The 13,752-nt window shown below is 39.5% G+C and overlaps 1 protein-coding gene across 1 annotated transcript in view; it reads left to right on the top strand.

Moving 5' to 3' along the window:
* Positions 1-1,172: 1,172 nt before the first annotated feature.
* LOC128908164 (uncharacterized) overlaps positions 1,173-13,752 on the top strand; it is a 98,897-nt gene continuing 86,317 nt past the window's right edge. The window contains exon 1 of the transcript XR_008465876.1: positions 1,173-2,270. The gene's annotated coding sequence lies outside the window, so the exon portion shown is untranslated. The remainder of the gene's footprint in view (positions 2,271-13,752) is intronic.

Genomic DNA, 13,752 nt, shown 5'->3' with positions numbered 1-13,752 from the left:
TACGTGTAGTTTTTAGACCTTGCAGCAAAACCTCGATTCGGTTGCGCTGACTGTTGGTACAGTTTGGGTGAGGGCTGTGGTCCTGTGAGTGTTGTGAATTTCATAGGCATGCATAACTTCTTGAAAATCAGAGTGTACTCAAAAAAAACCCTGTAAGAAATGTAGTCTTGGTACACACTCCACAGGAATGATTAATATGAATAACTATTACTAAAACATGCAGCTGAAAAGTTAGTTATGACTGCTGTAATTGTGAATCATTGTAATGAATATTTCCAGTGCTTTACACACTTTGCTAAAGCTCTACAGCACGTGAGTAGAGAGTCTTCAACAGTCGGGCATTTCTTAATGTTGGCACTGCCTGTGCTTTAAAAGACTGTGTGACATCTAATATAAAATCTTTCTGATATAAATGAACACACATTTCTGTGGAATACCTAAAATTACGTGAAAAACAGGAAAACTATGATATCAGAATCTGACAGTTTAATTAAAAATGAATTATTAACACTTGTGCTTAGGCAAAAGGGATTCTCTACCTGGACAGAATAATGGCTTTTAGGACCGTAGACTTAAGTTACACATTCAATTTTATTAATGTTCACTAAAACGGAGTATCACAGCAAATCTTAGTGCTCCCATTAGATTCTCTGTTTGTTTTACAGAGCCTTTCACTTGTAATTAGCTAATTCTTATTCTGCTTGGCATAAGAGGAGGAACCTGATGAAGTTAATAGTCTGTCCGCTTTCGTAGAGGTGTTTGCATCACTCAAGGTAAATGGGTCTTTGGTGTAACTGAGGCTGAGTGGTAACCATGCTGCTAATCGACACAACCTGCTTCGTGCGAAATTAATGTCTACTAATAAAAACTTTGAAGTGAATGCTAAATTCACATCAGGCTCCCCAATCATATTTAAATTGCTGTGTACCACAAAATAAATATTGATGGGAACAAAATATATACTTAGCCAAAAAAAGGTTCTTGTGAACTGTCACACTTTAAAATTATTCTTTTGAACTATTTGGTGACATTTTAAAGGCCGGGAACTTTGCTATGGAGCAGTCACTGTACCCGGTGGAGACTTTGTTGGTTTTTTTTAATGTAGACCCCTAGATAAAACAAGCTGCATTTCAAAAAGGAACCAATGCAGAAAGACCTTTTGGGGCATTCGTTACCTGGGAAAGATCTTACTGACAGCTTGACAAAACTCGTCCCCAGTACTAACATCAGCCATCCAGAATTTGAGGATTTGGTTTGGCTTGGGAAAAAACGTTCAAATGTTGTAAAGAATACAGACGTGTAACAAAGTTGTGTTATTGGAAAACAGACAGGACCATTTAAGGTGCTGAAAGAACAGGTTACAAAATATGTGTTTTGTTAGCATGAAATCAGGGGTCTAATGGCAATATTGTATTTTTACAAAACCTTTGATTAAAAACTGTTCTTGAGCTTTGCTGCCAGCAGCCTAAGGCCAGACTGTTTTGACTGTAGGGTAAATATGTGAAACACTAAGCTAATTTCTCCTCCAGCACTAGGCTAAAATAGTTATTCCCCACGTTTAGATCAGTATGTTGTTTTCGTTTTGGTTTTTGTTTTGTTTTTTGTTACACAGCTCTTTCCGAAGTGGTGGGTTTTTTGCCAACCCAAGTGATGACTGCCCTGCCCTCCAGCCGCTCGGCTCCGCGCGGCGACGCCGCTGGAAAATCCTTCCTTTACATGGGAAATCCCTCTTTTACATGGGAATTCCTTCCTTCCCATCCTGCGAGGAGGAGCTCCGTGAATTTTCATCCGCTTTCCGCGAGCTCTCGCCGCGCTTCCCCGGTCGCGCCGACAGCCGCCGGACGCCTCTGCCCGCCCCCGCCGAGACCGACCTCCGCGGCGCCGCTTCGGGGCCGGCCGCCCCTGCTCGGTGCTGCTCGCTCACGGCCTCGCCCGGCTGCCTTCGCCGCCTGGCAGCTAGGGAACGTCGCCGGGCTCCGCGGCCACGGCCCGGTCTCCTGAGGCGGTGGCCGCCCGCTCCCCTTCGCCGCGGCAGCCGCCATCGCCGCCCAGCGGCCGCGCCGTCCCGCCGGGAGGGGCTCCCTGTGGGCCGGCCGCCATCTTGGAGGGGCCAAGGGTGGGCGTTGGCCACCTCACGCCTTCCCTGGCCGTTGGCCACCGTGGCGGCCTGGCTGTGCCGAGGGGCTGGGTGCTGTGCCGAGGAATGGCCGCAGGCGTCAGAAGGGCTGGGTGCTGGCCTGCCTGCCATCGCACCATGGTCTCTGCCTCAGGTAAAATGACGCCCACGCTCTTCCCTCAGTGGCTCCTTCGAGCCAAAAGGTCTTGCAGACGTGCCCTGTGTCCTGAAATAGTCTAAGGATCTTATCAATCACCTCTTGATGCCAAATTCTCTTACACAATCCTATTTTATTTATCACCCGCTTTTTTTTTTTTTTTTTTAAGCCAAGTCAATGTTGTGCCCAGAACAGTACTGTTGAAATAAGCAAACTTGATTGGACTTTGCTGTGCTCAGCTTTGAGCAGGGCTGTAGCACGAGGCCTCACGTGTGATCACAGATTGCAGCAGGGAACGATGCAGGTTTTGTAAATAACCCTCTCTATATAGTTTGGTAGGAATTGAAGACTACACGTTGTCCCCCCCCGTCCCCTCCCCGCAGATTTGCCATTATAGCTATAACAGGTATTTTAGAAAGAGCAATGATGTGCCCTAATACAGACCTTTGTCTTTTCCAAAGTTCATCAGGATGTTTGAACTGGCTGATGCGCCTGGCTCTGGAAGCAGCCAGGAATATAAGGTCACCCTCATGGACAACTGGTGTTGTTACAGTTTATTGTATTAGTGATTAATTTTGGGTAGCGTAGTGGTTGGCTTGTCACTTGCTTTGTATATTCTATAATGCTGTAACTGTTTATCCAGTGGCACCTAGACTTTGTGTGTGACTCATGAAACAATCCATCTGAGCTATCTTTGTGAATTGAAAATTCAGGTTTTAATTCTTACACTTTTCTGTAGCTTTCAGAGCTAAATATTTGTGTGGATTATTTTGCTGTATTTTGGTTTGCTTCATATTCTAACACTACCTGTAATGAATATATAAAGTACTTTGTGTATAAGTGGTGTTAGTTAGTTAGACATCTGTGGTTACAAGCAGCCCACATAATCATATTAAATCAATATTAAATGTGTGTTACTGAATAGTTGTCTTTGGGATGCTGATGGTCCCAATTTAATTTAAGCTTCATCCCACTAGTGCTTCCAAAAAACCTCAGAGGAAAACAAATCAAAAATCAAATCCCCAAATGAGTAATTCCAAATGGAATAACAGATCTTTCATAATTGGTCCACAGTGGCTTCATTTAGGTGGATATATAAGTGTGTGATATGCAACAGCAAACAGTCCAAAACCTGGTCACTGTTCACTGTCATCCAGCTAGCAGATGGCAACTGCGGAGAATGGGTTTTGAGATACAAGACTTTTTCGTGATAAGAGAGTTTGTTTATTTTAAGTAGGAAAATAGAAGAGGCTGATGGGAGTTATGGTATTCAGTGAGAGGAAAATATTTAAATACTAGAAGTTTCTTCGGAAGGCCAATTTGCTGTTACCCTGATGCAGCTGTGCTGCTGCTGTTTCTGTTTTGCAGGCTGGCCAAGAACAGATAGCATGAAGGCTAAAAAGGGGTAGCAACAAGGGAACCTGAAACTTTCCTCTGGAGCTTCTTGGTATTCAAAATGGAAACCCTGAAATCATCTTCTAGTTATAACAAGAGCAAAACATTCTCCTTTGAATTTTTCTGTGCTGGGCTTGTGTTCAAGGGCTTGTGTTCCTATGCTTGGGGCTGTGTTCAAGGTGAAGGGCAAAATGACATAGTTGAACTAAATCTCCTAGTTGGGAAGTTGCATATTATTGCAGGGAGTGGTGCATCAAGTGGAAACCAATTCCGGTGTCCAATACCCACTGGAGATGTTGTAATGTTACCTCTGATTGTTTATTAGGTCTTACCATGTGTTAGAAGATGCTGTATACAGAAGTTGTGTACTGTACGCTGTACTAGGGAAGCAGAAAGGCCATACCTGCCAGGGAAGTGAGAATTCTCCCTTTGAACAGAATGGCAGCAGGGAACCTTGTCCGTGTGAAAATATATCTGCCTTATTAGGTCGAATATCAGAGGAAGAACTTGGGGCATTATTCACAGGGACTTTTATTGATGGCTTGAGGGGGCTTGAATTGTTTGTGTTTATAGGTCAACAGGCCAGTTTTAGTGTATTGTGGTGCTGCTAGGTTGAAGTTTTCTCACATCCTTACACCAAAAATGGTCCTTAGGTGATGTAGGTCATGCCTGGCAAGTGCAGGTCATGTGAAATGTGAACCTAGGTCGCACTGTGTCCTTTCCTTAGTTCTTACGTTGCCTTCCATTTGCAGCCAAGAGGGTTCCAGAGGTTGCACAACAATTCTTGTCTGCTTATGTGAGTGAGTTATTAGGGAAGGGGAAGAGGAAAAAGTAAAGACAGCAGTGTAGGTTTGTTGAAATTATTAGTAGCATCTAAAGCTGTATTTGAAGTGGTCTTGTGTGTGTGTATACATACATGTATATATGTGCATGTATAAATGTATAAAAATTAGTACAACAGTGAAAGAAAGGAAATAGCAAATTTAGCCAGCATTTCACGTAGGGAAGGTGTGGGTTCTTGTTTTCCTCTGAAGCTGCCTGCTGTATTGAAACATAGTAGTAATACAACAGTGCGACCTTAGTGATGGCGTTTACTTTTATTTTGGGGTTTGGATTTGGCATATGAAAAGTGAAAAAAATATTACCTAAAATGAAGAGAGAAAACAAAATACATTAATCTTTCTGTTGTCTTTTGAGACATTGCAAAGAGGCATTTTAATTTAGGTGTGTTTAACTTGGCTTTGACAGTGGGAGAAGCTAAAATAGCTTAGCAGCAGCGTGAAGTTTTGAATTATCACTGCCTCTGTGCTAACCTGCATTTTAGAATTATTTAAGCTAAGCGCAGAATTATTTTCGGAGTCTTGCCATTCCCAAACAAATCAGATTGCTAATACTGAAGGATGTGAATGGTGTACAAATACAGCAAATAAGTAGTTCACCATTTTTCAGCCCAAGAGAAAGCATGACTGGCTAGTAGATTTGCATACAGACTACAGGGATGCTAAATATTTTTTCCTTAAATAATGGTAATATTTCTTACAATAAATACCTTTATTTCAACTTGACCAGCAATGAGTAATTATGGCTTATTCTCCAAAGTTAAATCACCATATTCTCATCTTCATTCCATCTTCCTGTGGAGGTGGAAGTGGGGATGAATAAATGCTTCAACAAAGCGCCTTGGGGTCTGTGGTACATTACAAAGATCCAGTATTTATCAGATACAGCCAAAAATCGCCTGGGGAAACCTCAAGTCTGTCAAGACACTTAGATTTTAGCTAATGATGGGCCCAAAACATCTGTGAACTTAAGTTCAGATTCAGATCAGTTTTTATTTTACAGCTTCCTCTTATCTTTGTAAGCAGAACCAAAACCATGGTTTCAAGTCTCTTGTGTCCTGAGGATTAGATGTGTGTGCTTGAAACTAAATCCAAATTTGGTGGTTTAGGCTTGTGCTAGTTCATCTTTTTTTTTTTTTAATTTAAATGAAACAAAGTATGAATGCCACCTTAGCAGCTGGCCATATAAGCTGCCGTTTTACCATAGCTAAATTAGGATTCTCAGTTTAAGTGTAAAATTGGTGCTTAGGAAAGGGAAGAACACAAGATGCTGCCCTGAGACAGTTGGCAGGTGGCGGGTTGACATAGCATTTTCCACCAAACCTTTGCTGGGCCCCTTAATCTTGACTTGAAACTGAGTACTGGAATGATAATATATTATTACTGTTGAGCAGAGACTGCTTACAGCATAAGACAACAGTTGCATACATACAAAGTGCATGAAGGAATTAGATTAGATACACTAGCAATTTTCTGTTATAAGCAAGTATCTAGACAGGGAATTTGTAATTGCAGTTGGTTTTCTGCAGAAATTGTTGTATTCTATTACATTCTTTTCACAGCAGCATTAGGGAGTTCTTTCAATTAGACTTCTTTTGAAATTGATTTAAAAAACAATATCCTTCTTAGTTTACAAATAGACACTGGAGCCAGGCTAGTGGTTTTATTTTGCATGGTTGTGGGGAATTGTTCAATTCTTCTTTCTGAGTCCTCTTTCTCTAGGTCAGCAGCCAGCAGTGAGGAACATTAAGTAAAAATAAAACTCCTATTTTTAGTTCAGCTACATAATGTCCTATTTATAATACTGAAATTTCAGCTACTACCTGGCCCCTTTCAGTTCAATGAACCATCTCTCCTCTGTTAGCTCTCATTGCTCTTTTTTCACACCTGCCCCATTTGATTATTTTGCTTGTATTTTTGTAGGTTTGGGGATGCTTTTCCAAGAGGGCTCTTAATTCTGCACAGTGCTGACAGCTATCAGTTCAAGTGGGGAAGTAAGGGCAAGTAGCAGCTAGCAGGGGATACTCAAAACTTGGCATAATTCATCCTCAAAATTTTAATACCGTAGAACTCTTGGAAAAAAAAAGAAAAAAGAAGCCGCAATCATAATGATGTATCAGTTTCTGCAACATCCAGATAAATGTTTGCTACTGGTTTCAATCCCTCATGACTACTGAAAATAAGATACTTTAACTTCATTTTCCTCAGGATGATACATGACAGTAATTTTCTTTTTTTTCCCCTTTTGTTTTGTATAAATTTTAACACAGCTCACCGCACTAACAATATACCAGTGAGAAGGAGACAAAGAAGGGCGTATACATAAACATCTCATGGCTAGCCAATTAGCTGCCTACTATTCGAAAGTGAAATTGTTAAAAATGTGTTGAAAACATCAGAGTCTAGCTGAAGTCTGGGGTTTTGGCAAGTAAAAGATGATCCTCAGCACAGGACCTTAGGGAAAATGCATTTGTGCAAAGGCAGTTGTTACCCTGTCCGCAGTCTCAGAGATAAGGCAGTAATTGTAACAACAGGAATACATTTGTCCAAAATACGTTTGTCAGCTTAGAGAGTTAGAAGGAGATGTTGATGTGCTGCTGGGCATGGTTCTGCTGCCATCACAGAGTGCTGCAAAATGGTAATATCACTCTGGTTAAGCCAAAACTAATGTAGAAAAATTCCCAGTTAGAAGCCACTTATGAAACCAGATAGACCCTATTATGCACCAGGGACCAGGCACTGAAAATAACTTTTGTAAAACATTTTATTTATTTCCTCCATATGATGTACCTCGCTTGAAAGAAATGAAATGACTTGTAAACCTACTGCTTTTCAACTGGGTTGAGTCATGCTAGAGACTGATGAGGAGTTGGGTGGGGGTGGAGGAGGAGGGAATGTAATTCTGGTAATGTGGAGACCTTGTCATTGTGTGGCAAAGTTTGAGTTTTAAGAGCCATGATTATGCTTGAGAGAAATTTTTGCACAGTATGTATGATACGTGATGCCAGATATACTGTGCTGGGCTGTGCTGTGTTGGAAACTGAATAAATAGATTGAGCAAGTAGTTAGCTAGGCATGGCCAGTTTGTTATAACAGCAGTAGCAAAGTCTGGTGGCTGGAAACAGCAGTTCTTTAGGAAAATGGGAAGCTGCTTTAAAAGAGGCAAAAATAATGTAAAACCACAATTAAAAAAAAAAAACAAAAACAAGCAACAAACCCCGTAAGTCATGCTGCTTCACAAAATTCAGTGGCAGAGGTACAGAACACTTTATGTAATTAGATTCCATATATAAATAGCTCCGTATTTCATGAAATTTCAGGTACCTTCTGAACAACAAAAAAGCTATTGTTTCTTTGTGTCCTGTTTCATCTCCTTATTTGAATGCAGATCCGAAGAGAATTTCTCCTCCTCAGAGAGCTCTTTTTTCCCTTCTGTAATATGCATTTTTTTATATCAGAATAAATGATAAAAAATTAAAAACGTGAGGTATAAATAAAGGAAAAATATATACCTTATGGCTGCTCCATCTCAAAACTTTCATCTGTAGTTGGGTAAAAGATTCCTTTTGGAGAGAAGGGCAATGGTTGGAACGAGGTTAGGTAGGATAAACGTGTAATTCTATTGTTATATTTAGTATTGCAGTATCTGTGAGAGAAGAGAAAGCTGGCAGAGTAGAGATCTGCAAGAGAGGAATATTTGAGGGTTGTCAGTCCCTGCTTGAGTAGAGACCACATGAGTGAATGAGGTCAACACAAGGGTGAAAACAGAAAATGTGAAAAAGCGGTAGGGTGAGAAGAGCCCCTTGGAAAATGTCCACAGTGTATGAAGGGAAGAGGAAAGAGGAGCCCACTGAATGGAGCTCTGAGAAGAAAGGCAGGAGGGAAGCCCACTGAGTGTACAACTGTGTACCACAACCTGTGTACCACTAAAGCTGAAGTTTTAGTGAGAGATGGGTAACCTGTGATGTTAAAGATATCAGTGGGGGTTTGTAAGAGATGGTAAGGAGAAGACTATGTTCGGTCTTGAATTTAAAAAGGCCACCAGTGACATCTGTGATGGCTGTTTTAGCAGAAGCTAGAAAATGCATTTCTGTAGATCTGAGGTGGAGACTGTTCTGTACTCACAAGAGCTTTCTGAGTGAAAAAATTCCCATTTTTAACCTTCTTTAACAAGTTATGATCATTTAATGTCTTGTAACAGACATCCTCCAGCTATTCATAAAATGACTAATATTCTTGCACTTTATACAGTCATAAATAATGTGTGTTAGATGTGACCATTCCTGGCAGAGCTCCAAGCTGTTTCTGCAAAGAAGCTTCTACTTAACAACAATCAAGAGAATGAAGATACTGCTATAGTATTTTTTTCAAATATTTGGAGTGTTTACTGCAACATAATACATTTTCTACTCATTGCATTCTCTCAAATTCTTTTTTTTAATGATAAACTCTCACCTCTTTCTGATCTCCCTTCCTCCGTTCACCTTTCACTTTGAGCAGAATCCGTTCCAAAGCAATCAGCTGGATCTGACCCAAGTACAAATATGCTAAATTATGCCATTGTTCTTCTGTTTTTCTTGAACGTTGTCCCCCCCTTGTTTAATGCAAACCCATTTGATACTGCCTTCTTGGCCTTGTGGTACATGGTGCATACATTTAGTATAGCCTTTCCATTATTTCTGTGGATTTAATTTCAGTATCTCTTTTTGGCTTGCTTTTCATAAACTTTGCAAACCGTTTCAAACTGGTGAAGTTTTCAAACCTGGTGCTTTACTTGCTTCTAGAGCCTTAAGTGCCAACTTAGTTAGATACATCTGTGTTTGCTATTAAACATCTTCACTTAGAGACTTGTTTAAGACAGAAGTGATACTGACATGGAATTCAGAGACAGCATGATAATTCCCTTCATTTATGTTGGAGAAGAACAGTTCATGGAGGCAGCGATGGCTTCAAATATTTTCTTTGAATTAAATGAAAAGCTGCTATTTCTCTAGAGCATAAAATGGGAATACACTGGTTGCTTTTGCACACGTGCATTCTGCCTACTATGGACAAAAGGTCATGACGGATAATGAAAAAAGTGCGTGAAAGCAGTTTGCATCCCCATACCTTTGATTCATTAAGGTAGCTAGTGCACTGAACAGGATTGAAAATATTTATCCATGAGCAGGGGGAATATTTACAAACATAGATGGTGAATAATTTCTTATGGTGGTATAACTGTTGAAGCTTGTCTGTTTCTTGGACACTAACAGAACAGATTGGTTTTGTTCCTTGGGAAAAGGGGCCAGTGCCTATCTGTTGGGCTACGTTAACGAGCATTATCAAATTAAACTCTAGGTGAAATTCTACCAGGAAGGCAGCTGATCCACTGCTTCTGGTATCCAAAAATTGTATCCAAAAAATTAGTGAGATACAGGACAAATACAAATTTCATTTGATATTTGAATATGTATGAGAAAGAGAAGACTATCTTAGGAGCCAGCTGCAAATAAGAGAGTGTCTTACTCCCAGGAAATTGGGAGCACAGTTCAAAGAATATATTTAAGAAAGTCAGCAGCATTGAAGCAGTTAGAAAAGAATGTGTGGTGAGAGAATACTATGCTAATAAATAGAAATACAATGCAACTGCAACCAATAATAACACAGAAAACAGCGTGTAACTGTCTTCCACTGAGATGGAGATAATGAAGCAGAGATGGAGTAGAATTTAAGCTTGAGATACAAACTGTGGTTTCAGAATCCAGAGTTTGTTCATTAAGTATCTTGGAAACTGAGAGCCTTTGAGATACTGCCTCTTCCTTGAATAGTTTTGTACAAATTAAAATACCAAATTAATTGCAGAGAGAAAACTGTTCTTCATATTTTGTCTCAAAATTAGGAATCTCAAAAATTATTTCCCATCCTAGCCAGGAAATTTTTAATTTTTCTTCAATGAAACTAGTAGGTCAAGAAGCATAATCTTATCTTGAAATTAGGTAACTTGTCAGTATTATGTCTATGATTGATAGGTTACTATTGTTCCAATCATTTCAGTAGTATATTAACAAACAGTTTGGTAGCCAACAGTAAGATGATCCCAGAACACATTAAATTCACAGACTCAGTGAATAGATAACGCAGTCCTAAAATCCTTGCTCTGCTGAAACAGTGTGGCTGAATGAATCTACCAGAGGAAGACTTACTGTCAGTGATAGCAACAGAGTTGAATTTAATAGGCAATAAGTAATAAATACTGAGGCCTTTATGATCAAATACAAGTTTTCCTTTGTGTTTGCTATATGCTGAGAATAAATGATGAAAAATATTGTTAGAATTTTATGCTTTGCTACCAACTATGTTTAGAATTTAAGGTACTGCTTTATTGTGTATCCTTCAGGTTTTCAATTCTAAACCTGGTTTTCCTGAATAGACTTGGGTTCTGGAAACCTGAACAATTGCTGTAAATGGCAAGAGCAATTGTGTAATTGCATTTTTCAAACTAGGTGGTAAAAAATTCATTTTGTGGAAGACAGAACAATATATGAATTTATGTTTCAGAAGAGCTTTCTTTCCACCACTGAATATCATGATATCTGTATAAAACTAATACTAGTACTACAGGAAGAGAGATATGCTTGAACCTCTGAGCATGTCTAGAGAATCTGTTTTTCTTCAAAGGACTGGGGATCCCATGATCATTAAAATGCCATGAAAGCTTTTGGAACTCCTCTGTAACAAGAAAAAAAACAGTGATGAACAGGCAGGACTTGGAAAAGGTAGACCCCAAAATTTGTGATGTTCTATACACCAAATTCTTCACTGGCATATTCTTGCCCTTTCAGCTGAAATGCAGCATGGAAGAGCTGAAGACTGTTCTGGGATTCTTGAGTGCTCTGCTGCCCGGGACCCTTCACAATCTGCATAGCATTCCCTTGCCCTTTTTCCTATCTTTAGATCCTTTGGGGGAGAAAAAAATCTGATTCATATTGTGGATTTCTTCTTCCATGTGGAGATTTTGCATCCTTGAGCTCATGGCTCAAGTAAGTTTGAATGGGAGTAAACTTGAATGAGAAGGCAGCAAAGACTTATTTGTCCTTCTTGTCCCAAATGCTTCGTCATTAAAATGTACCAGCCTTAGAAAATTTAATGTATGAAAATTTTGTAATATTGTGAGGCAATAATATTTCATAAGTGATTGAAATGAAGCATGGACTTAAATGGTAAAAAACCACTGCTCCAGAAAAACTTCCAGTTGGTTAAGTAGGATTTTTCCCTCAAGAGTAGTTCTGAATCTGCTCCGTTTCTGCAGACCCTTTTTTTGCCACTAATTCATGTTTTGCGTATGTGTAAGTAGGACTTGTCTGTTCTGGTGTTGGATGTCCCAGGCTCTAAAGGTTCTCACTTCAGTTGGATAAGTAGAGAAAAGCAATAAAATTAACAGGTATATGTCGCCTTTAATTCAACTGTGGAAAAATCCAGTTGTTCCATCAATTTGAGTGACAGCTTTGGACAAGAAATTATGATGTTTATTTTCCTCCCAGTCATCTTCCTCATTGTTAAAGGACAAGTGAGTAGATACTGTTTCTCTGCTGGTAATGTTCACGGCAGCATAGAAAATTAGCTTTAAGTGGGTGTATTTCTGGAATGTGTGTTTTTCAGTCCCTGTCAGAGATTGGAAATTCCAGTGTTGGCTGTTATGGTTTTAGTTGCTTGTTAACATATTTTTGTGTTTTATTCTTGGGACCTGTATCACACATGCCTGTGGCTCATCAACAGGTGCTCTGTGCATGTTTTGCATGGTAAAATTTGATACAAAAATTAGGCTTGTACATAAACTCTGATTTGTCATGCTTTTTTGGTTTTAAATGAGAACTGATGCATGATTCTAAAAGTTGCTGTCCTGTTTGAAAATGATTAAACGGAATTGTACAATTTATTCTACACAGAAATAAAATTAAAGCAGATAAAGATCCTCTTCACTTACTCCTCCTGTCAAGTTCTCCATTAATGGTGGCACATTAAGAAAAGAAGGAACATGCTATTCATTTTTTCTTTACTGTTAACATAAGGCAGTTACTCTTGATTGGAATTTGGAAAAAGCAGTGGTGTTTCTAGGGAATTATTCATGACTTGATACTTAGTGCTCCCGAAACTGTATAATTTTCATGCATTCTCCTGAATTTTATCCTTTTCTAAACTCTCTTAGTTTTTGCCCTTTCCCCTTTTTCTTTATTACTGAGTGTAAACATAAATAAATACAAATTAAGATATTAAGTAGCTTTTGATGCGAATATGTGCAATGGGAAACTTCCTCTGTTGCCTGACCCTTTAAGAATTATATACCACATCATGATGTTGCCACTAAGAGTTTCTAGACTGATGTGATCCATTTTGTTCTTCAAGCAGAATGCAACGATCTTTGAGTTTCCCCTTGCTGCTTTTCCTTCTGACATTTTGCTGTAATTCTGTAGAAGGAGGAATAGGAGCCCTTTTTAGATGATCACCACAATTTCCTGTGATGGAGAGTTTTTGCCTTCCCCTCAAAGGTGTGCACATCTTACAGGCTTATTAACCTTTAAGATAGACAGAACTACTCTCGTGCAATGGTGTGGAAGGTGCATAACGATAGAGGCCAACCCTTATAACCTTTCTGCTCTTCCTAGGTACAAAACTTTAATAAGCAAGCGTTAGGTCTTTCGTGTCTTGGCTGTTTGTCTTAGTGCTGTTCTTTTTCCCAGTGTATCTGTAATATTGATTACAGCAGGCATATTGAAATGATCAGTGTAAACCAGTATGACTACCAAAGGAACCATGTGTGTGGCTGTATTTTGCCTCCATGACAGTCCCTCCCCTAACAATGTTTGCTGCTTCCAGACATGTCGGGTACCAAGCCGGGTAAGCTGTTTTCCTTGGGTAGTTGTGCATCATGCCTAATTTTTTCCCTGCTTCTCCCTGAGCTGACAGTGATTCCAGAGGCAACAATGCAGTTCATTGACAATCATCCAGGAAGAATTGCTTTGTTTTCTTTATTAAACTGTGAATTTATAAGACAGAGACTGGAATGGGCTTAGTTCTAGTAAGTTAAAACAGCCTAGAGGGTTTTCTGTGCTATACCAGCAATCTCCTGTGTACCAGTGGTAACATCCCTACTGCAGTGTAAATCGCTGGGTAGCTCAGCATACCTTTTATTTAGCTGAATATAAATAAACAGCAGGATACTTGAAAGAAATAACACTCCAGAGAAAACACAATCCTAGTGCAAT

This window comes from Rissa tridactyla, chromosome 4, assembly GCF_028500815.1.
Source record: "Rissa tridactyla isolate bRisTri1 chromosome 4, bRisTri1.patW.cur.20221130, whole genome shotgun sequence".
In the NCBI taxonomy this organism is placed as follows: domain Eukaryota; kingdom Metazoa; phylum Chordata; class Aves; order Charadriiformes; family Laridae; genus Rissa; species Rissa tridactyla.
This window is presented reverse-complemented; position numbering and strand designations above follow the sequence as displayed.